Source organism: Macrotis lagotis, chromosome 1 (genome assembly GCF_037893015.1).
Source record: "Macrotis lagotis isolate mMagLag1 chromosome 1, bilby.v1.9.chrom.fasta, whole genome shotgun sequence".
Classification (NCBI taxonomy): domain Eukaryota; kingdom Metazoa; phylum Chordata; class Mammalia; order Peramelemorphia; family Peramelidae; genus Macrotis; species Macrotis lagotis.
Window position 1 is genome coordinate 671,065,231 of NC_133658.1, and position 24,296 is coordinate 671,089,526.

At 33.3% G+C, this 24,296-nt stretch overlaps 1 long non-coding RNA gene across 1 annotated transcript in view; it reads right to left on the minus strand.

Annotated features, from left to right (window-relative positions):
* Positions 1 to 826: 826 nt before the first annotated feature.
* LOC141522742 (uncharacterized) overlaps positions 827 to 24,296 on the minus strand; it is a 119,889-nt gene continuing 96,419 nt past the window's right edge. The window contains exon 3 of the long non-coding RNA XR_012478246.1: positions 827 to 1,432. This is a non-coding gene — a long non-coding RNA (uncharacterized LOC141522742). The remainder of the gene's footprint in view (positions 1,433 to 24,296) is intronic.

Sequence of the window (24,296 nt, forward strand, 5' to 3'; positions counted from 1 at the left end):
GACTCTGAGACTATTTCAGAAAAGCTAAGTAAGAGTATTATGATTAAGCATTTCGGAACCGTGGTTTTCACATTTGACAACTTTTTAAAGGGTTCAGTATAGACATAGAAAAAGTAGTACAAGTTTAAGAAAAGCATGTAAGAAAAGACTCCAGATATGGATAAATATTTTCCCCACTCTAATTGGCAGTATCCCTACCTAGAACTGTGGTCACTAGTTTGAGAAAAAATGAGCTAACTTTGATTTGCTGCTATTCAGTAAGGGTTTTAATAAAAGGGACCTCATCAGCACATCAAATGGATAGATTTTTCTTGGTATTTTCTTAGCAAAGGGGACTAAGATTGAATAAGCCTAGAAAGTATAATATTCTCTTGTCCCTGAAACTTAGAGATGAAGCAGGGAAAATTTCTTTACTGCTGAGTATATTCTCTGGATTTACTCTCCAGCTATACTTTTTCCTCTTCATTTATACTTAATTTGCTTTAACATAGAAAAAGAAAAATTATATAAATTTCTCAGACCCACACATTTTAGCATAAGGATTTGATAAATTTACACTGTTTTAGAACAAAAAATAAAATATAAGTATATTCATATTAAATAAAAGATTTAAGCATATTTGCATGTCATTTCCCCCTGAATAATGGCCTTGATGGAGTTCTTGGTGGTACTCAGTATTCATTCAATTCCACTCAATTTAGTTCTCTTCAGTTAACAGATATTTATTAAATGCTATTATATACAAGGTGTCAGAGGCACATTGAGAAGCATGGCCCAGAAACTCCTCTGAAGGACCTCACATTTAAATAGGAATAAAGAAACAAATAAGATTAAAAGTGGCAGTTATATCAGGACCCACACATACATACATACATACATACATACATACTTACATACATTCATGATTTAGAAAACTGTTAGAAGCAAAAAGAGGGAAGAACATTTTTAGTTGGCACAAGGATTTGTCAATTCAAGAAATGTTTCATGGAAAAGGTGGCACTGAGCTGGGGAATTTGTCCATAAAACAAATCAATAAACATTTATTAGATATGTTATGTTCTTAGGGTTCATCCCTTTGAAGTCTCAATTAAACAGAGAGGGGCAACTCCTTTCTTGTGGCTAGTATGAAGCCAGATTGTACTGGTTTGGAGGAGGGGCAAGTGCCAGAAATCAGAGTTTGATTTATAATTTTGTTGATTGTTCATATATAATGAAATGAAGGAGAAAATGTTAAGAATGTAAATTAAACTTAAAAGTGTGTCTTGGTGAATTTTTCCCCTGTAGAGTCAGTTTTAATTTACCAGCGTGTTCTTGTTTGAGTGCAGTATGAAGACTATTGAGTCTTGAGTCAGTTGTCCTGAATTGAAGATCCAGCTCTGACAATTGCTGACCTTGGACCAGTTACAACCTCTTTGGTTCTCAGCTTTCTCAACTGTAAAATGAGAATGTTGGATTAGATAACCTATAAATTTCTTTCTAAGTCTTTGAAGGAACTTCCTTTTTCTTACTTACAAACCATCCCCCAAAACTTAAAATTTTATTTAAAAAGACCCACTATCACTTATTGATTAGAATAACTTAATTTCTTTAGTTTAATGCTGTGGTCTTTTTCAAGACCTCAAAGAATAAATTCTTGTATTATAATGTCATTTATCCCTAAGTGTGAAAGAAAGGTACTGAGATCAGATTTTGATCGGGAGATGTTAGGAGATGTTAGGAGAGAACCTGATGCCACCAATGTAGAATAAACTGCAGAAGAAAAAGAATAAAGAAAATAGGGAGTCTGAGTGTTTTGCAGATTAATTTCAACCTTAAAATTTGCTTCTGAACAGTTCATTCCTATAAAACTCTCCCCAACTCCACCTTTTAATCTATGTAGACTTCTGCCCTGTACTCCTTTCTCTTCACTTATCCTTATCAATATTTTTCTTTGGGCAGATGACTCCATGATTTGAAATCTCAGAGTAGTTCTTGACTTCTCATTCTTACTAACCCACATAATCAAATGCCAAGTTTTGTAAATTCTACATTTTACAAATCCTATGTCCATCTTTTTTCTCCACTCATAGAGTTACCATTTTAGTTCAGGCTTACATCATCTGTTTCTTAACTGGTCTCCTTATATTGTCGCTGCCCTCCAAAACATCCTATAAACAGCTACCACTAAGGGAATAGTGGTAGAATAGTGGTAGAATAGCTCCCTATTACCTCTGAAATCAAATGCTAAATTATCTTTTGGGCATTTAAAGACATTTGTGGCCTGGTTCCAAAAGAACTTTGAAAACTAATTTTATTTGACTTTCCTTTATGCCATCTTTGGTCTGGATAAAAATGCTTTCTTGTTTTTCTTCACACTGGAATTTCCAATTCTTGTATCCTTTTTTTTCAGACTGTCCCCCCATCTCTAAAATATACATTTTCCTTTCCTCTAGCTTGTAGAATTCCCAATTTCCTTCAAAGTTTAACTGAAAGATGCTTTCTGCCTCAAGCCTCTTATGGTTCACCCCAACTCCCCAGCTGCCAGTATCTCCTCCAAAAATTACCTCATATTTATTTTGTATTCACATACATTATATTTTTAAGTGTATGGAATTTTTCTTTCTGACTCTGACCGCCTCAGGATACATGCCCAGCAATAGAATCTGGGTAAAGGAACAGTGACATTTCAATCACTTTTGTAATATTATTTCAAATACTTTTTAAAAGGATTGGATCAATTCCAGCTCCACCAAGAGGGTATTAAAGCACCCATTTTCATGTAACCTTCTTAGCATTTTCCATTTCCATTTTTTTTATCTTTGCCAATTTACTGGGTGTGATGTGAAATCTCACAATTATTTAGATTTTGATTTTTATTCATTTGAGTGACTTTGATAGTGTTAACAATTATATTTCATGATTATAATAATCTGTTGTTTGATAAACCCAAAGAGTCTAGTTATTGGGATAAAAAAAACTCTCTCTTGGATAAAAGCTGTTGGGAAAATTGGAAGTTAGTATGGAAGAAACTTAGATTAGACCAATACCTCACACCCTATACCAAGATAAGATCAAAATGAATACAGGATTTATACATAAAAACAATATTATAAGCAAATTAGAAGATCAAAGAGTAATTTACCTGTCAGATCTATGGAAAGGGAAGCAGTTTATGACCAAGGAAGAGATGGAAAACATCATTAAAAACAAACTAGATAATTTTGATTACATTAAATTAAAAAGCTTTTGCATAGATAAAACCATTGTAACCAAGATCAAAAGAAATGTAGAAAATTGGGGAACAATTTTTCTAACTAGTATTTCTGACAAAGGACTCATTTCTAAAATATACAGATAACTGAGTTAAATTTTCAAAAAAACAAGCCATTCCTGAATTGACAAATTGTCAAAAGATATGCAAAGGCAATTTACAGATGAGGAAATCAAAATGATCCATAATCATATGAAAAATTGCTCTAAATCATTACTTAGAGAAATGCAAATTGAAGCATCTCTGATTTACCTCCTTACACCTTTCAGTCTGGCCAATATGACCAGAAAGGACAATGATCAGTGTTGGAAAGGATGTGGGAAATCTGGGACACTGATACATTGTTGGTGAAGCTGTGAACTCCTCCAACCTTTTTGGAGAGCAATTTGGAATTACACCCAAAGGACAACAAAAATGTGCATATCCACTACTGGGTCTATACCCTGAAGAGATTATGAAAAAGGGTAAAAACATCACTTGTACAAAAATATTTATAGCAGCCCTGTTTGTAGTGGTAAAGAATTGGAAATTGAGTGAATGTTCTTCAATTGGGGAATGGCTTAACAAACTGTGATATATGTATGCCATGCAACACTATTGTTCTATTAGAAACCAGGAGGGATGGGAATTCAGGGAAGCCTGGCAAGATTTGCATGAATTGATGCTGAGTGAAATGAGCAGAACCAGAAAAACATTGCACATCCTAACAGCAACATGGAGGTGATGAGCAACCTTGGTGGACTTGCTCATTCCATCAGTGCAACAAACAGGGGCAATTTCAGGCTATCTGTGATGGAGAATATCTGTATTCAGAAAAAGAATTGTGGAATTTGAACAAAGACCAAAGGCTGTTACCTTTAATTTAGGGGAAAAAATTATCTTATGCAATTCTGCTATCTCTTATACTTTATTTTTCTTCCTTAAGGATATGATTTCTCTCTCATCACATTCAACTTAAATCAGTGTATACCATGGAAACAATGTAAAGACTAACAGACTACTTTCTGGGGTGGGGAGGGAGAGGAAGATTAGGGGGAAAATTGTAAAACTCAAAATAAATAAAATCTTAAAAAACAATTGTATTTTAGATTGTTCTTTAGTTTTGAAAATTTTCATTCATTCACTTTTGCTACTTAACTATTCACCTAGGGGTAAAATGAACAATTATTGGACCTAAGGCAGAAAGACTTGAGTGCAAATTCAGCTTTAGACATTTATTAGCTGTGTGACCATGAACATCCCCTATGTGCCTTAGCTGTCACACCTATAAATTAGAGAAAATAAGAGCATTTATATCATAGGGATTCAGATTCTTTGGATAATATTCTCTTTTAGTAATTCTTATCGATATCAAAAATATCTTGCCCTCTGGAAAAATATATAATATACATATAATAGTATACATATATTTCCAAATGTCCATATGTATATATCCATATTCCAAGTGTATTTATGTATATATATTACAAGTGTATATATATGTATATATATATAAAACATAAATCATAGTAATAAAGTTAAGGAATTCAGTTCATAAAACAAATAATAATTCATTGATGAATCAATAAGGAAGAAAATATTATTTAGTATTTCTAAAGACCAGATTACTACTGTTGTTATCAATTGCCCTCAACAATCTGTTTCTTAAAACCACAATATTTAGCTTGTTTACTTTCTGGTTTTTTCTGCACTGAGCTGCATTTTGAAGTCTTCCACTTATATATAACCTGAAGAAGTACAGCAATGAAATAAGATGCAAATTAATGACTCTATCACCAAAGGAATTTTTAGCAGAGAAGGGATTCATTCATCCATTCATTCAACAAATAAATGTTGAGCATCTATTATATGCAGATTTCTCTTCTTCATAGGAAGATGAAAGGGTCCCTTCAGTCATTCTTACAAGAATGTTACCTAGTCCTATGCATATTAATTAGGAGAAAGTGAAATAATGAAAATGGCTGACTACTGAAGTGATGATGAACTCTGATAGTTGTATCAATATACTGAGTAGGGTTGTTTTATCAGTAATTCAAAAATACTTCATTAAATCAATGTATTTATCAGAATTCATCATTATCTCAGTGAAGATAAGATTTCCAAATTCATTAAAAGTAAAGGAAAAACTCCAACATTTTTTGGTGAATATTTTATATTAAGATGAAATTACCCTGGGGCAGCTAGGTAGCAAAGTGGATAGAGCACCGACCCTGGAGTCAGGAGCACCCAGTTTAAATCCCGCCTCAGACATTTAATATTTACCTAGCTGTGTGACCTTGGGCAAGTCAACCCCAATGCTTTGCAAAAAAACCAAAAAATACCCAGAAAAAACCCCACCCACCCACTCGAACAAACAAACCAAAAGATGAAATTACCAAGTTCTTAGTTAATGTCCTGAACTTCTGACCATAATTTTGGTGTAGCTGGAAAGGAGAGTTTTGTCAATACAAAAGATCTTTTTCTAATCTTTGATCTTATCCTCTAATCTTTTTTTCTAATCTTCAGTTTTTCAGTCTTTATTTTGTTTTGCCCATGAAATATAATTTTTTTCTTTATGCTCCCTACTGGATCATTTTCCAAAATTTTAATTTCTTTGATAGAGTTCCCCCCAGAAGACAGCTGCTATGCCACTTAAGGTTCCAGGAAGAATTCTGAGGGGCTAGCATTTCTAGCAAATTTCCATCGGTATTTGCTTACTTTTCATTAGATTATCAACCACTAGATTGATTTAGAAAGGATATTTATAAAGTGACTGTAGAAAGGAGAATTGTGTAACAAACAATCCTCAAATCAGGAGCTTACCCTCCCCTTTCATACACAATGTCTATGTTTTAAAGTACAAAGGTACCAAGCAATGTTTATTAGAAAGCCAAAGAGAAAAAAAAAAGAGTATCAGATTATTACTAATTCTATTCTCCATTTATGGAATACTTATGAAATTCCCCTTAGATATAGTTCTGGGGTAGGCTCTGAGGCTTGGTATTCTTTTAAACTGCTGTAACTGATTTTCTTTGACATGTCAAAATATTTTTCAGTGTATCTGCCTACACCCAAAGTGGACAAAGCCATTAATTAGTCTTTTCTGCTCTGGGGATACTGCTACAATCTCAGGTAGATACTGGTAATTACACTGAAGACCATTGATCCTACAAAGGTCTCAAGTTGTTAACTATTTTATTTTATCTCTGAATATCTTTTCTTGGGAAATCTTCAGTTTGCTGTTAGTATATATCTCTCTTTAATCCCAAATTGATCCATTTTCTCCTACAAATCCAGAATCTCTAGAAAAATGGTTAATGGAGAAAGAGGAGTTTTCTTTTCAGCCATGTGGGATGATTAGTTCTCAAATTTTGCATTCTATTTTGTTTAACTATGGAGTAGATTGCTGTTTATATCTATGTATATTATATATGTATATATATACATGTATACTGTATATATATATATATCCATGCATACACATACATTATTAACTCTGAACTGATTACTTTGTCTTTAATTTCTATATTGTTATTGAATTTAAAGTTTATTTTGAATCTCTTACAGAGACAAATTCAAAGAATGTATATTCTTTATGTTGGTCTTGGTTGTTCTGGGCAAGCTGATAGAACAGGCTTCTCAAATATTTCCGTTTCATTTTAGAGCCAAGGGCTTTAGAGTCTCAAAATTCCAGACCTTTTTTTCATGCCTTCAGCTGATCTATGTAGATGTTCACAATGGTAAGTTGTTTTTTATTTTTGAAAAGAAGTTCATGATGATAGTTTTTATCTCAGAAAAGTTGTTTTGGAGTCCAGGTTCCCAACAAAGAGTTATTTGAGGAGATTTCTGGTTCCAATTTCTTCCAATTGCTTTCTTACTAGGAGTCATAAATGCTTTCCTGGCAGATGTGATGGCAACAGCAGCTTTTTTGGTTGTGGTACCTTGTTTGTTGTACTGCTGTAGTCATGACCTTTTTACCCTTCAGAGGGATCACAACCTCTTAACCACTGTTTTCTTCTTCATCTTCTGATTTGTTCTCATCTTTGCTATCTTCTATTTCTTTGGGGGAGGGGTAATTTTCTTTGTCTGACTTTGATTTTTATCAGTCTTAGTGAACTTCACCATGGTGGTGGTGCATGACTATAGGGTGGAACAGATCTGTTAGCAGAGACCCAGGCAACATTGGTGGCAGTGGGAGGGAGGCACAGTGGCACCGGGAGCTATCTCTGAGTTTTCTTTTACTGGAGGGGAGAGAAATGAAAAATTCTAATTACATTGTTTTATAACATAATTCTAGTTCTTATTTTTTTGGTTTTGTTTTTGATCATTTTTTCATTTGAATTATGACTTGAATTATTTACTTCATTTTGTGTCTCATAATTTTTGAAATATTTGATTATGCTGCTGTGATATATCTAACAATCATTGCAGTGTGCTCTTTAAGACTTACAAATTTTCCCCCACATTTCCTTGGTGTTATGTGCTCTTAAAAAACCCACAGAATTAAAAGTATTACGAGGGAGGGAGGGAGAGAGAGAGAGAAGAAATTGTTTAAGAAATGAAATCAATCATTCATTTGACAGGGAACTAATTAAATATAGGAAAACCAGCTAAATCTGGTTTCAACTTGTCAAGACTGAATTTTATGAGATAGTCTAAGCATTAAAATTTTATATACATGACTACTATCACAAAACAAAAACATACTAAAATCATTACTTGTCCTAAATAATTTATACACCACTATGGGGGGTGTCTATCAGTGGGAGAGAAGTTAGATTAGCTGATATCTGAAGTTCTTTTCAAAGAAAATAATTCTATGAATCTAGTGTTAGCACTAGATTAACTATGGAATCTTGAAACACAATGACCATCGTTTAGTGAAAAATTGTGTGTCACTTCAGAGGCTTCTGTTCCTTTTCCCATTAACAAAGATTACTCTATGAAATAATAGACCTTAGAAGGAAAAAAAAGCTGAGATTATTAACAGAAAGGGATATTCAAAGTATTTTGGAGTGGAACATGGCTATTACAATTACTGGGAGAGAGTAATTCCTGTGAACAGTGTTGGAACAGGAAAGCCCCAGAACAGGTTGATTATTCACTTGATTCAGGTGTGATGAAAACAGATGGAAAGGAGGACTGAAAATAATAGGACCTCCTGAAATGTTAAAGACACTCTAAATTGCAGTTCTGTAAACCAGTGATATTCTATTCCTCTCCTCCTCCCCCATTTCCCTAGTATGCATGTATACTAAGACTAATCTCAAGGACTAAGCAGTCTCACTCCCATCCTCTTGTAGGCAGGGAGAGAAAGCCCTGATTCAATATTTGAGCTTTAGTAGTTTTTATGATTTTACCCTCTTCCTGTTTGACCCTTCCAAGTCTTTGCTGAATGGCAGAGTTAAGTAATGTTGCCTGTGTCATTGTACTTCATTCCTCACCCTTTATTAAGTAATTTAGAAAAGATACCCTCATTCCACTGGTCCTGGCTATACTATCTTTCCCTATACATGACAAAGCAGTCTCTTATTGGTACATGCTGGTTGTTTCTCTAAAGCTCAATTTCTGACCTCTTGTCTACAGCATGAAAGACATTGCAATTCTGTTTGGGAAATTACTGCATATCAGAACTGTTCCTTGTTGGCATGTTTTTTTCCCTGTCTTTGTGAGTAGTAATCAAATTTTGTTAACTTACTATTCCTATGTGACTGTTTGCTTTTTATATGAATTCCTCTACAAGATTTTTTCTAGGAAAATGCTTCCTGTAGCTTTTAAACCTTGCTTTATTTCTGAATTAGTTTGACCTGAGTCAACCTCTCTCTTGGTATTACTGTTGAAAATCTCAAAAGCATTAGGGCTCTGTCACTATTTTCATTATATCTGCAATGGAAAGATTCTCCCTCTTTCATCATCAGAACTCAATGTAGCCTTATTGATGGTGGAAGTGCTGGTGGCCTTTTCTGTTCAAGAGCTCCTGCTTCTCCCTTCTTTCTTCAGGACTTAGATGGAAAGCTGAGCTTTCCATTCTAGCAACTTTTAATTATTTGTTTTAAATATTATTTAAATTTTGTTGTTTGTGTATTCAATAGCTTCAGTTAAGCCTTTTTTGCCCATTAGCACCCAAAGTGTGAGCTAATCAAATGCCCCCCAATCAAATTTTAACAGAGCTTCCTTTCAGAGAGGAGGGAAGGTCCTGGTTCCATATTTGGGCTTTAGTTATTCTTTTACCATAAGATCTATCCTGTTGCTTGCTTCTTTGATCATCCTATAGTGACCTCCAGGCATCACTTTTCTGGTAAGGGAAATAAGTTATTTCTTTTGCAATTTAGCTCCTTTTCTACCTTTCCTTTGCCTTTTTCCTCAGATTTTTTCTGTTATATTTCTAGTTGCCTAACAATGATGCTTCTGAAAAAAAAAAGCAGTCTCTTAAAGATTCAAAGTCATTATAAAATGGATTACATGTTTCCTTGTCATCTTAAGCTGATACTATTCAGCATAATTTAACCTTTTCTTGATGACTTTGGTTCTTCTTTTGTACATCAGTGATATATTGGGCTGTGATATAATAATGTTTTCCAAGACCATTGTGGTGGTGGTGCATTTGCCTACTGAATCAGCCAACCCTAAACTGACAGACTTTTTAAAGTATTTATTATTTATAGTTTTCATGTCTTTTCTCTGATATTAAATTGCCAGTGATTATTATTGGATTTTGTCTCTATGCCTTCCTCTAGAATTGAGCTCTTAGGATGTTTGAGAGATTTTCTTCTAGGAAATCAGATTACCGGTCTTGGCATTCTTTTTATCCCCAAATTACAGTTGAAGATATTGAGGTAAACTTGCCCAGGATTATAAAGCTAATAAATATCTAAATCCAGATTAATTAGTAGTTTTTATGATTTTGCCCTCTTCCTGTTCTACCCTCCCAAATCCTTGCTGAATGGCAGAGTTAAAGTAATGTTGCCTGTGTCATTGTCCTTCATTCCTCACCCATTATTAAGTATTTTGGAAAAGATACTCTTATTCCACTGGTCCTGGCTATACTATCTTTCCCTATATATGACATGATGGTGCATTATTGGTGTATGTTGATTATTATTAAATTAAATTAAATTAAACTTAGGCTTTCCTGACTCCAGTTCTAATGCACTATTCACTGTGCTACAGGTTCTGGTCTTGGGATTCAGAACTGGCAAGAAAGGAAAATCAAGGAGACCAGGTATTCTTGTGTGTTAGGGAATGGTTATCATGGAGTACAGAATGAAAGCAAATAGAAGTAGAAAGGGACTTATGAACTAGAAACAAAACTTTGCATCAGAAGATTGGAGGCTATAATGAAGGATAAGAACAAATTTATCAGGATTAAAGAAATAGATGAGGTGAAAGGATAGATGTCATGACATAAAGAGGTTATTTGAAAATCCAAGAAAAACAGCAATCAGGAAGAAGAAAGAGGTCAATCATGTTGAATATTATAGAGAGTTAAAAAAGATAAATACTGAAAAAGGGATATTTAATTTAGAAATTGTACTATTGGTAACTTTAGAGAGAGAGGGATTATTGAGTGCTGGGATTGGAAGCCAGATTATACCACCTCATATTAGTGTATTGTAAGGAAGAAGAGTCAACTGATGTAGAATTGTTTTTTTTTCCTTGAAAAATTTAAAATGGAAAGAGGAGAGAGAGAAGATGACAACTTGATGGGGTCAAAGGAAGTATTCATTTTTTAAGAATAATAGATTTTTGAACATCTTTATGAAAAGCGGGAAAGGAACCAGTATATAAAGAGAGAATAAGGGTTAGAATGAGAGAGAGAATGTCTGAAGGGATGGCATCAATGGTCCACATAAAAATAATTGATCTTTGGCAAAGGTAAAGATCATTAGCTGATACTAGAATAACTTAAGAGAGAATGAAGAATGCTGTTGGGGGTGATTTGAAAGACAGAGTTGGATAGAAGAGGGGACTTATGAAATTAAAAGGAGAGGATAAAAGATAGTTCAGAGAGTTTGAAAAAGGTAGGTTTGGCATAGATGTGGGAAGCATGATAAGGAGTCAGGAAATAATAAAAGTTTTGCATTAAACAAGAAGTGGAGATTGAATAACAAATTTGCAATGGCCCCATTCAACACAATTATATTAATCCCTTGAAAAACTTTCACAATTTGGAGTGGAGAAAGTAGATGAAATCTGAAAGACATGAAAAGAAGGGAGCAATAGGCTTGGAGATAAAAGAGAGTGTAAAGCTAAATAGACTAGCTATAGCATCAGGTTTTTGAAGGGATGAAATTGCAACTAGATTAGGGATGATAGGGAAATGAGGGATGGAGTGATTGAAGGTTTAAAGGAGAAGGAAGAATTAATTATTTTTGGGAGGACTGAGGCAGAGGAAGAAAATGGAAGGGTAAGATGTTATACTTAGAAAGCACAAATTCTGAGTTTTAAAAATCAGATGTCTGAATCATAGACATGGAACACTTGGTGAATGTTAAGTTAAAAAAATAGGACCACTTTTATATGGGTTTAGTTGGATTTGAAGGAGTGGTGCTTTTAAGGATACTACTACCTTGATAATCAATGATGGGTCATTGTGTAAAATTCTTTCTGTGTTATCAAAATCTGATAATTTTGGGGAATTAATCCTTAGATGATTTTTCCTCTAAAAAGTTTCAAGTTGCTTAGCCTGTGAACTAATTAGCCTAATCTGAAATTTGAAATTCTTGAACAAGTTTGTGTTTTTTTGAAAGATTTTATTTATTTTGAGTTATACAATTTTCCCCTTAATCTTGCTTCCATATCCCCACCCCTCACAGAAGGCAGTCTGTTAGTCTTTACATTGTTTCCATGATATACATTGATCTAAGTTGAATGTGATGAGAGAGAAATCATAATCTTAAGGAAAAAAATAAAGTATAAGAGATAGCAAAATTATATAAGATAATAGTTTTTTTTTTTAATTAAAGGTAAAAAACTCCACAGTTCTTTCTCTGGATACAGATGGTATTCTCCACTGAAGATAACTCAAAATTGTCCCTGATTGTTGCACTGATGGAATGAACAAGTCCTTCAAAGTTGATTATCACCCCCATGTTGCTGCTAGGGTATGCAATGTTTTTATGGTTCTGCTCATCTCACTCAGCATCAGTTCATGCAAATCTCTCCAGGCTTCCCTGAATTCCCATCCCTCTTGGTTTCTAATAGAACAATAGTGTTCCATGACATACACATACCACAGTTTGTTAAGCCATTTCCCCAATTGAAGGATATTCACTCAATTTCCAATTCTTTGCCACCACAAACAGGGCTGCTATAAATATTTTTATATAAGTGATGTTTTTAATCTTTTTCATAATCTCTTCAGGGTATAGATCCAGTAATAGTATTGCTAGGTCAAAGGGCATGCACATTTTGTTGCCCTTTGGGCATAATTCCAAATTGCTCTCCAGAAAGGCTGGATGAGTTCACAGCTTCACCAACAATGTATTAATATCCCAGATTTCCCACTTCCCTTCCAACATTGATTATTGCCCTTTCTAGTCATATTAGCCTATCTGAGAGATGTGAGGTGCCTCAAAGGTGCTTTAATTTGCATTTCTCTAATAAGTAATGACAACAATTTTTCATATGATTATGAATCACTTGGATTTCCTCATCTGTAAATTGCCTTTGCATATCCTTTGACTATTTGTCAATTGGGGAATAGCTTGTTGTTTTCAAAATTTGATTCAGGTCTCTGTATATTTTAGAAATGAGTTCTTTGTCAGAAATACTAGTTGTAAAAATTGTTTCCCAATTTACTACATTTCTTTTTATTCTGGTTAAAGTGGTTTTGTCTGTGCAAAAGCTTTTTAACTTGATGGAATCAAAATTATCTAGTTTGTTTTTAATGATGTTCTCCATCTCTTCCTTGGTCATAAACTGTTCCCTTTCCATAGATCTGACAGGTAAACTACTCCTTGATCTTTTAGTTTGCTTATGATATTGTTTTTTATGTCTAAATCCTGTATCCATTTTGATCTTATCTTGGTATAGGGTGTGAGCTGTTGATCTAATCTGAGTATCTTCCATATGATCTTCCAATTTTCCCAACAGTTTTTATTGGAGAGTTTTTATCCAAATAGCAGGACTCTGGGTTTATCAAATAGCAGATTACTATAATTATTTCCTGCTATTCCACCTAGTCTATTCCACTAATCCACCACTCTAATTCTTAGTCAATACCAGACAGTATTGATGATTGATGCTTTATAAAAAAAAATTTAAATCTAGTAGGACTAAGCCACCTTCTTTTGTACTTTTTTTCATTGAATCCCTGGAAATTCTTGACTTTTTATTTCTCCATATGAATTTACTTACAATTTTTCCTAACTCATTAAAGTAATTTTTTTGAGCTTTGATTGTTAGCCTAATTTTGGTAGAATTGTCATGTTTATTATATTAGATCAGCCTATCTATGAGCAGTTGATGTTTACCCAGTTATTTAAATCTGATTTTATTTGTGTGAGAAGTATTTTGTAACTTTTAGAAAAGTTTTTGAGTCTGCCTTGGCAGGTAGACTCCCAGGTATTTTGTATTGCTTGAAATTACTTGGAATGGGATTTCTCTTTACAGCTCTTTCTGCTGTATCTTGCTGGTCATATATAGAAATATTGAAGATTTATTAGGGTTTATTTTATATCCTGTGACTTTGCTAAAGTTGGTAATTATTTCTAGTAGTTTTTTTTAGATGATATTTTGGGATTCTCTAGGTGTACAATCATGTTATCTGCAAAGAGTGAAAGTTTTGTCTCTTCCTTCTCAATTCCAATTCCTTCAATTTTTTTCTTCTCTTATTACTGAAGCTAACATTTCTAATACAATATTGAATAGTAGTGGTGATAATGAGCATCCTTGTTTCACCCCTGATCTTACTGGGAATGCTTCTATCCTATCCCCATTGCATATGATGCTTGTTGATGGTTTCAGATAGATACTGTTTATTATTCTAAGGAACAATCCATTTACTCCTACACTTTCTAGTATTTTTAGTAGGAATGGGTGCTATATTTTGTCAAAACCTTTTTCAGAATCTATTGATATAATCATATGATTTCTGATAGGTTTGTTACTAATAAAATTAATTATACTAACAGTTTTCCAAATATTGAACTAACCCTGCATTCCTGGGATAAATACTACTTGATCATAATGTATTATCCTAGTGATAACTTGTTGTAACCATTTTGCTAAGATTTTATTTAAGATGTTTTTGCATCTACATTCATCAGGGAGAGAGGTCTATAATTTTCTTTCTCTATTTTTACTCTTTCTGGTTTAGGTATCAGTACCATATTGATGTCAAAGAAAGAGTTAGGCAGAGTTCTGTCTTCATCTATTTTTCCAAAGAGTTTATATAGAATTGGAACCAATTGTTCCTTAAATGTTTGATAGAATTCATTTGTGAATCCATTTGGCCCTGGAGAATTTTTCTTAGGGAGTTCAATAATGGCTTGTTGAATTTCTTTTTCTGAGACAGGGTTATTTAGTATTTAATTTCCTCTTCATTTAACCTGAGCAACTTATTATTTGTAAATATTCATCCATTTCACTTAGATTATCAAATTTATTGGCATAGAATGGACAAAATAATACTGTATTATTACTTTAATTCCCTCTTTATTGGTGGAAAGTTCACCTTTTTCAGTTATGATACTAGCAATTTCATTTTCTTCTTCTTTCTTTTTTTAATCAAATTGACCAGAGGTTTATTAATTTTATTGTTTTTTTCATAAAACCAACTCTTGGTTTTATTTATTAGTTCAATAGTTTTCTTGCTTTTAATTTTATCAGTTTCTCCTTTAGTTTTTGGAATTTCTAATTTGGTATTTAACTGGGGCTTTTAATTTGTTACTTTCTCTAACTTTTTTGGTTGCATATTTAGTTCATGGATTTCCTTTTTATCTAACTTATTCATGTAAGCATTTAAAGATATAATATATCCCCTGATAGCTGCCTTGAGTGAATCCCATAGTTTTTGGTATGTTGTTTCATTATTATCATTATCTAGAATGAAATAATTATTTCTATAATTTGTTATTTGATCCACTCATTCTTTAAAATGTGGTTATTTAGTTTCCAATTAATTTGGGGTCTATATCTCTCTGGCCCAATATTGCATATGATTTTTATTGCATTATGATCTGAGAAAGATGTATTCACTATTTCTGTCTTTCTGCAATTGATCATTAGGTTTTTATGCCCTATTACATGGTCAATTTTTGTGTAAGAGTCAAGTACTATAGAAAAAAAGTATATTACTTTCGATCCCCATTCAATTTCCTCCATAAGTCTATCATATAGATTTTCTAACATTCTATTTACCTCCTTAACTTCCTTCTTGTTTATATTATGATTAGATTTATCTAAATCTGAGGGCAGGAGGTTGAGGTCTCTCTTACCGTAATTCTTTCAACTTCTTCTCTAAGAATTTGGATGCTGTAACATTGGGTACATACTATTTAGTTTAGAAATTATTTTATTGTCTATGGTACCTTTTTTAGGAGGATATAGTTTCCTTCCTTATCTCTTTTAATGTTATCTATTTTTGCAGCTGCTTTGTCTGAGATAAGGATTGCTACCCCTGCTTTTTTCACCTCAGCTGAAGCAAAATATATTTTGCTCCAACCTTTTTGCTTTTACTCTATATGTATCTCTCTGATTCAAGTGGGGTTTTTGTAAGTAGCATATTGTAAGATTCTGGTTTGTAATCCACTCTCTATTTGCTTACATTTTAATTGAGAATTCATTCCATTCACATTCCAAGTTAAAATTACTAACTCATTATTGCCCTCTATTCAATCTTCCCACTGTTTGCATTTCCCCCCTTTTCTCACTTTATCCATATTCCCCATACTTTGTTTCTGAATGGCACCACCTTCAGTGTGTTTGGCCTCCGATATCAACCCCCCCCTCCACTTTTTTCCCCTTTTCCCCTTCTTCCTTCCCTTCCTTTTGTTTGTTCCCCTTTTCTCCCCCTCCCTGCCCCCCCTTTCCCTTTTTACTATTTGCAAGGTAAGATAAGTTTCTTAGCTTAACTGAGTGTGTGTAAGTTGACTTTAAGTTAAGTCTGATGAAAGGAAGATTCAGGTGGTTCTCATCTCCTCCCTTCTTCCCCTCTATCGAAATAGGTCTTTTGTACCTCTTAATGTAATGAGATTTACCCCATCCAATCTCCTCCATCCTCCTGTTTCCTTACTTTCCCCCCTTTTAAGGAAGTATTGTTTTTAAATCATTCTATCTGAGTCACAGAAAAGTCATGAGTGTCCACATCGGGCTAAGCATATTTTCTCTATTAGAGTTACAATTTTCAAGAGTTATTAGAATCTTTCTCCCAGGTAGGGATATAGCCAGTTTCATCTTACTGGATAGCAGTCTCATGGATAAATCAGGAGTGTCCATTACTCCTGGCTAAGTATATTTTCTCTAATAGAGTTGCAATTCTCAAGAATTATGAGAATGTTTCTCCCAGGTGGGGATAAAGCCAGTTTCATCTTATTGGGTAGCAATTATTTTCTTTACCATTTTCTTTCTTTCTTTATTTTACTTTTTCATGAACCTCTTGAGTCTCCTGTTTAGTATCCAAATTTTTTATTTAGCTCTGGTCTTTTCATCAGGAAATGTTGGAAAGTCTCCCATTTTGTTAAATGTCCATCTTTTCCCCTGGAAGAGGAGGCTCAGCTTTGTGGATTCTTGGCTGCATTCCAAGCTCCCTTGCTCTTCAGAATATCTCTTTCCAGGCCCTTTGAACCCTTAATGTTGATGTAGTCACATCCTGCATAATCCTTACTTTGGCTCCTTAGTATTTAAATTGTTTCTTTCTGGTTACTTCCAGGATTTTCTCTTTAATCTGATAGTTCTAGAATTTGGCCACAACATTCCTTGGTGTTTCCATTTTAAGATCTCTTTCCAGAGGGGATTGATGTATTTTTTCAATAACTATTTTGCCCTCTGGTTCCATGTTATCAGGGCAATTTTCTATCTCTAAATCCTGTAATATTCAGTTCAGGCTTTTTTTTTCTCTTCAGTGTCTTTAGGAAGACCTATAATTCTCAGGTGTCCCTTCTTGACCTATTCTTGAGGTCTGTGGTTTTGCTGATGAGGTATTTTACATTTTTTTCTCTTTTTTCAATCTTTTGGTTTTGTTTAATGGAATCTTGTTGTCTTATGAAGTCATCATTTTCCACAGATTTCATTCTTTGTTTTTTTGGAGAAGAATTTTATTCGTTTACCTTTTGCAGCTCCTTTTCCAATTGCTCAATTCTATTTTTGAAGGAGTTTTGCATTTGCCTAAGTGTAGTTTTGAGAGAATCATTTTCTTTTTGTATTTTGTATTTTGTATTTTTCCAATTGTTTCCAATTGTTTCCAAGGATTTGTTTTCTTGTTGAGAAATATTAATTTTCTCTTGAGTTTATTTTCCCAGTTTTTCCAATTGATTTTTAAACTCCTTCCTAGTTTCTTCCAGAATGTCTTTTTGGGCTGGAGGCCAATTCCTATTCTCCTCAGAAGTGCTAGATCTCTCTAGGTTAGAATCTGTTTCTTCTAAGAATTTCTCCATGCTCCCCCCCCTCCTTGGCCTTTCTTTATTTTCCTAGGATCTTGTGTTGGGGGGGGCCTGGCTCTCAGAAGTTTGCTTTTGAAAACCCTAGAGACATTGTTTACTTGGTTTAGTAATCCCAAGGCCCAGACAGTAGGGGGTACTGGTTGCTTTCTCTGAAGTGTTTGAAGCTCTCTCCCTAATCCTGGGGAGATTAAGAAGGGAGGGAGGAGGGGCAACAGAATCTCAATTGTCCTTGAACAATGGGTTGAGCCCTGGGAGAGGGAATTAATCTCCCTTTCAGCTGAGTGAACTCTGTTGCCCACACCTGAGCCTGAGCGGGTGTGGGTGGGGGTGTGGGCATCATTCTTCTGAGAAGAGGGCTCCACATAAAGTATGGAGCTCAAGTCCTTTGCCCAGCTTGTTGTTTTCTAGGGATACTCAGCAACAACCTATGTTGCTGGAACTCATGTTGCATGGAACTCACCTTCCTGACAAGTGGGGCTCACCAGAATTCCTCTCCCCACCCCCTACCCCCAAATATTCCGAGGCTAAAGTTGGTCCTTGGACCCACCACTTACCAAAGTCTCTGCTAAATCCAGTCCTAAGTCTCAGCTAAGACTGGTCCTCTGGCTTTACCCCACTACCATCCCTGAACTTATCCTCTGCTCTCTGTTCCTGATTCAATCATGGTTCCCTGAGATAAACTTTGTTGGTAGGTGTTCTCCTAGCTTCTTTTTCTGAGTTTTTTTGATCAAATTTCTGTTAAGAGGTTTCTTTCATGTTATTTTTGAGGGGACCTGGGAGTACTTAATGCAGTCCTGTCTTCTTTTTACCATCTTGGCCGGAAGTCCAATTTTGTGTTTTGAATTAGGAAAATTTTCTTATTTCTACCTACAGATTTGCTCTATGTTTTAGAAGTTACATTGACTTTATATGTGATACTTTATGTTTAAAAACAGTTTAATATAGAATTTGAATATGTTTCTTGATGAATGAATGCAGTTAGATCAGGGATGATAGACTGTTGTTTCTTTCCAAAGAAAATGTGTTGGTTGTGTGTTGTCATAGTTCTTTAAATTTTTTTTGCTAAAAGTAAAATTTCTTTTTTTTCTTAAATACATTTGAATCTTTCTGTCTTATTTATTCTTTGTGTCCCTTAGCAAATTTTTACTTTATTGAATAAAATTAAAAAATTGATGTATAAGATAAAAAACCTCTTCAATCAGATATTGACTCCTTTTAAAGGTAATAATGCCTCCTTTTATAAAGTAAAATGAGAGCTTTAGAAAAAGAAATGCAAGCTAGTGCATTGGAAAAAACACAAGATTTGAATATAAATGACTCAGATTTGAGTATCAGCTCCAGTACTTACTAAGTTGGGGAAGTCATTTAATCTTTTTGATTGTCATTTTCTTCATCTATAATTTTGCAAAAGAATATTTGGGTTTTAAAGGTCATTATATTTGATGATTAAAACCTCTTTGGTGATTTCTGAAAGAGCATCCTTTTTACATTGGTAGGAAAAATAATCAGTTTGCAAGGACTGAACAGTTAGTGGCTGGTAACAAAGTAGAGCCACTAGCTTTGGTCAACTCAAGATGTTTAGTAGGGAAAGGGAAGAGAGAGATATTTGACAGTAACTGGGTAGAGTAGAAGGATAAAGGAGAATTTTTTTTTTATTTAAACACAGATTTGAGTATATTAGCAAATGAGAAAAAGTGAAGAGGCAGTCATGTATAATACTTGGGATCCTAGACCTAGAGTTAAAAGAGATCTGAGAAACCATCTTGGCTGAACACCTTATTTTACAGATGATGAACCATAGACCCATTAAGTTGAAGGAAATCATTTAATCCACACAAGAAGTTAAATATCAGAGGTGGATTGGAAAAGAGGGATGATTTCTAAGTAAGATCTTAGAAGAAGCATGAGATTGAGGCACTGGAAAAGTCTTAATTTTAGAAAGGACTTGAGATAGATATATCTATCTCTGAGGTGCAAGGGAAGTAGAGAATGGCTATAATGATGAATAATATTTGTTATTAATATGTGTTGATGCTGATGGCTATTATCCCTTCAGAATCCAAACTTCTTAAGTTATTGAAAATATACAATCTAGAAATCTCTTGGAATGGTTTCTTCTTTTCTTGAAGGATTTTTTTCTTGTAAAGTCATTTTGCAAACTCCAGTATTGCAAGATTGAAATACATAATAAACACTTGTTGATTGATTGACTGGTAGTAATTTTTAAGTCTCATATGGATGATAAACAAAAACTTTTAATCTAAAAATATTGACTTATTGTGTTTTTAAGAACTGTTACTTATTCTTTTAGGATACTGTATGTATTGTTAAACTAGCCACAAGATATGAGAAAGTTGATTTATTCTATTATTCTTTTCTCATTAAAAATAGCTTTTTTTATTATATACTGAATGGACCAATAAAATTAAAAAAAATGGAGCAAAATGACAACTTCATACAGGGAATTGCTGCAAATACAAAACAAATACAAGTATTGTTTTAGTATTTATAGCTTTATAAAATGATATAGGCTGTTACTTAGACAATGAATTTTGCTTTTATGAATAGAATCATGATTTTTCTAGAGTTTTACTCTGAAACTTAAATCCCCTCAAAATATATTTTAACTGGAATAATGACTAAATGCAAGGTAAAAAAATGTATGTGTTCCTTACTTTTTAAATACTGATTTGTAACTGAACTTTAAAAACACTTCATCAATTTTAATGTATCTTACAGGATCAAAAGAGTTTGATTAAAAAAAGAAATTGTTACATTGTAAGGAAAAACCACCTTTTAATTAAAATATATCATTCCCTTAACAGCAGTCTTAAGATTTTGATATCTTTCAATAGATAGAGGGAAAGTTGGACTTGGGACCAGTATTTCACATAGCAAAGATGATAAAATGAAAAGTGTAACTATGAGGAATGTAGAATATAAATTTCATAAGACAAGGACTATTTCACTTTTTGTTTTTTTTAGTTCCAAATACAATCCTAGTTACCAAATAGAAAAAAATGAAAAAGTTGAATAGAACTGATTGAGAGTCTCAAGTGAAAAATTGTTAAAATATCACAAAATACATTTCAGGCATTCAAAACCTCTTATACTTTTTAGGGGAGGTAGAGTGGAGTGGTTTGCTGTGTTCATGATGTTGAGTTCTCTTTCATTTGGATGGCAAATGGTGGATTTCTATACTATTTTGATCACCTACACTGGACAAAGTATTTTTTAAATACTTTGATCTGCTGCTGACAAAATTTATTAGCTTCTTTTTTGTCCTGGTATTTAAATCAATAATAAACATTATTAATTGACCACAAGATGTGATTGATTTTCTATGGGTAGCTTATTGGGACTCACCAGCTCAAAGAAGCCTTTTTTTGGACAATAAATAGCTTGCACATTGAAAAGCAGCTTAATTGGTCTTTCACATTTCATAAATTAAGTTTGAGGGAAAAATGCTTATGGTTTAGTTCATGTTGTTAGGTCACATTCCTCTTAACTTGGAAGTTTGCCTTGAAGTTAGTCATGAAGTGCTGTGAACATCTTCTATTGATGTCAGATAATTATTTGTGAAAGTAATGATGATGATGATGGTAGCAAACTAAGTTTAGGTCTTTAAAGAAAATTTGAGAGCATGTTGCAGTAGAAGGAATGCTAGATTTAGCATTAGAAAACCTGAATTCCAATTCTAGTTTTGTTTCTATGACTGCTGGGGTGACTTTAGTAAATTATTTTACTATTTGAGTTAGTTTCCTTAACTTGTAAAATGAATAGGTTGGATTTGATATTCTCTGAGATTCTCTCTAACTCTTAATCCTATGAAGATAGAATAGGGTACATGAGTCAGGATTTAGAAATCTTAGCATGATAATGTTAAAGAAGAATAATGCTGATGTAAATGATCTCTGAGGTCTCTTGTTGCTCTAGTAATCTAATTTAGTGCTGAAATAGTTTTGAAAATTATTAATAGAGGAAAATGAGATAATACAGAGTCTGCCTAGTCAATGCTCTCATTTTACAAATGAGGAAATCAAAGACCATAGAGAAGAATGACTTGTCAAAGGTCACATAGATATTAATTGGCAGAGAATGCATTTAAAGACACCTCTTTGGAATACAAAATCAGGGTTCTTTCCTCTATGGAACATATATGTGGTATGAAAACTATAGGAAAAATTAGGTCTTTTGTTTTTGCTCTAAAAATCAATATTCTACATTAAAGCAAAAATTCAGTAAAACAATGCTAGAATACCATCATCATCAAATTGATTTTACCTTAAATTGTCCCTCACTCTAATCCATACTTCACTCAGTTCCCAAAGTTTTTTTCTCAAGTTTGTTTTCCCATGTCTATTTTTTACTCAACAAATGCCAATGTTTCCCTATTGCCTCTAGGATACAATGCAATTTTTTGACATTTAAATCCTTGACATCCAAGCTCCAATATACTTTTCCAGTCTTATTAAACATTCTCCCTCATTCACGGTATGGTCCAGGAAAACTAACTATTTTTTTTCATCAGCAATGTTCTATATTCTATCTCTATGTCTTTGTACTGATTCTCTGTCATCCTAAATGTACTCCCTTTCCTCTGCTTCTTAGAATATTTAGTTTTGATAAATATTCATCTCAAGTACTACTTTTGATATGAATTCTTTTCTGATCCCTCCAACTACTAGTGATATTGATTGATTTAGATTTGTGAATATGACCTCAATTCATTTTAGTTCAGTACAGTTCCATTCAATTTGATGAACTTTTCTTGTGTTAGTGATATTCAAATAAATTATTGAACTAGGTTACTATAGATGCCAAAATGAAAAAAAATTGTTATTCACTGTGATAATAAACAATGATTCATTGTAATCTATTTTGGGTTAGGGTTTGAAATCTATATGCCACTAAAATAGTTATAATAAAGTTGAGCAAGCACCACAATATAGAAGATAATTTGTGTTTAACTCCCATTTATATTAATAATAATAATAATAATAGTAATAATATTGGCTATAAGACCCTGGGCAAATCAAATAATATCTGTGTGACCAAACAGCTGTCTTAGATTAAAGATGTGAAGTGGTTGCTGAACTGCATTATTAGAGATAATGTTTATACTGATGAAATAAAAGCTCAAGATTAAAAACAAAACAAAACAAAACTTAAAATTATAAAATAATGAATGAAAGGTCAAATAAAAATATCTGAAGGATTAATAATCTCAGGGAGTCATCTTCTTTGGTGAGTAGTCAGATAGAATATTTAGAAATGCTGAGGGTTTGACTTAAGCTGCATTGAGGATAATAGTGGTAAGAAGTCAGTCCATGTGTAACAGTGTACAAATGCTAAGAGATGAGAGAACAGAATATGATTATAGATAATCTTATCTGCTTTGATCTGAATACAGGATAATAGAGCATGCATTTTTTGTGTATCCTCTATATTTAACATATACATATGATATAGTGTTAAATATACATAGGTATATGTAGATATAAATATATTAATATAATATGCATCATATCTATCTATATATTATATAAATATATATGTACTTTGTATTATGTACTATATAGAATGTGACTACCTATGTATATATATACACATACACATATGTATATACATACACACATATAGAAAGATAGATAGATAGATAGATAGATAGATAGATAGATAGATAGATAGATATAAACACACAAAGAGGAATATTACAAAATAAAGCTGGAATGGTTGTTTGGAATCAAGTATTGGAAAAGTCTTAAATATTATGCTAAAAATTTAGTAGCTAATTTTTTAGATCATTGAGAAAAACTGAAGGTTTTGAATGTAGGATCAAATTAGTCAAATCTTTCCACTTAGAAGATTACTTTTAAAACTGTATGATAGATGAATTGGAGTGGAGAGAGAATAGTAAAGTTGGAACTGTACTAAAATTGTACAAGAAGGAGGAAAACTCAACTATAGTCTTAGCAATGTGAATGGGAAGGTAGGATTGCTAGATTCAAGCAAGAGCTATCTTGAAGAAGAAACAAAGGGATTTATTAATTTTTTGAATAGACAAGGGATGATCAAAGAGAAAAATTAAAGACAGTTTAGGTTTTAAGCCCGAGTGGCTAAGAAGGTGGAGATGTAATAAGCAGAAAAAGGAATGTTTACAGGAGGGACAGGTTTCAGAGGGAAGATGATGAGTTTAAGTTTCAATCTCTTAAATCTGACATGAGATTTTCTGGTGGAGAACTTGTGTTGTTATTTGGTGAGGAGGAAAGCCTGAGTCTGAAGGGAAATAAATAACATAAAATTTTTCTTGTATGCAGAAGGGGCTATAAGGGATAAAAAAAAATCTATGAGGGGTGAGGGCATTCCAGGAATGGAGGAAAATCAGAGAAAATGCTTGAGCTGAGAGATGCAATGTCTTGTTTGTGGAAGAGACCAGCGGCCAGTGTCACTGGATTATTAAA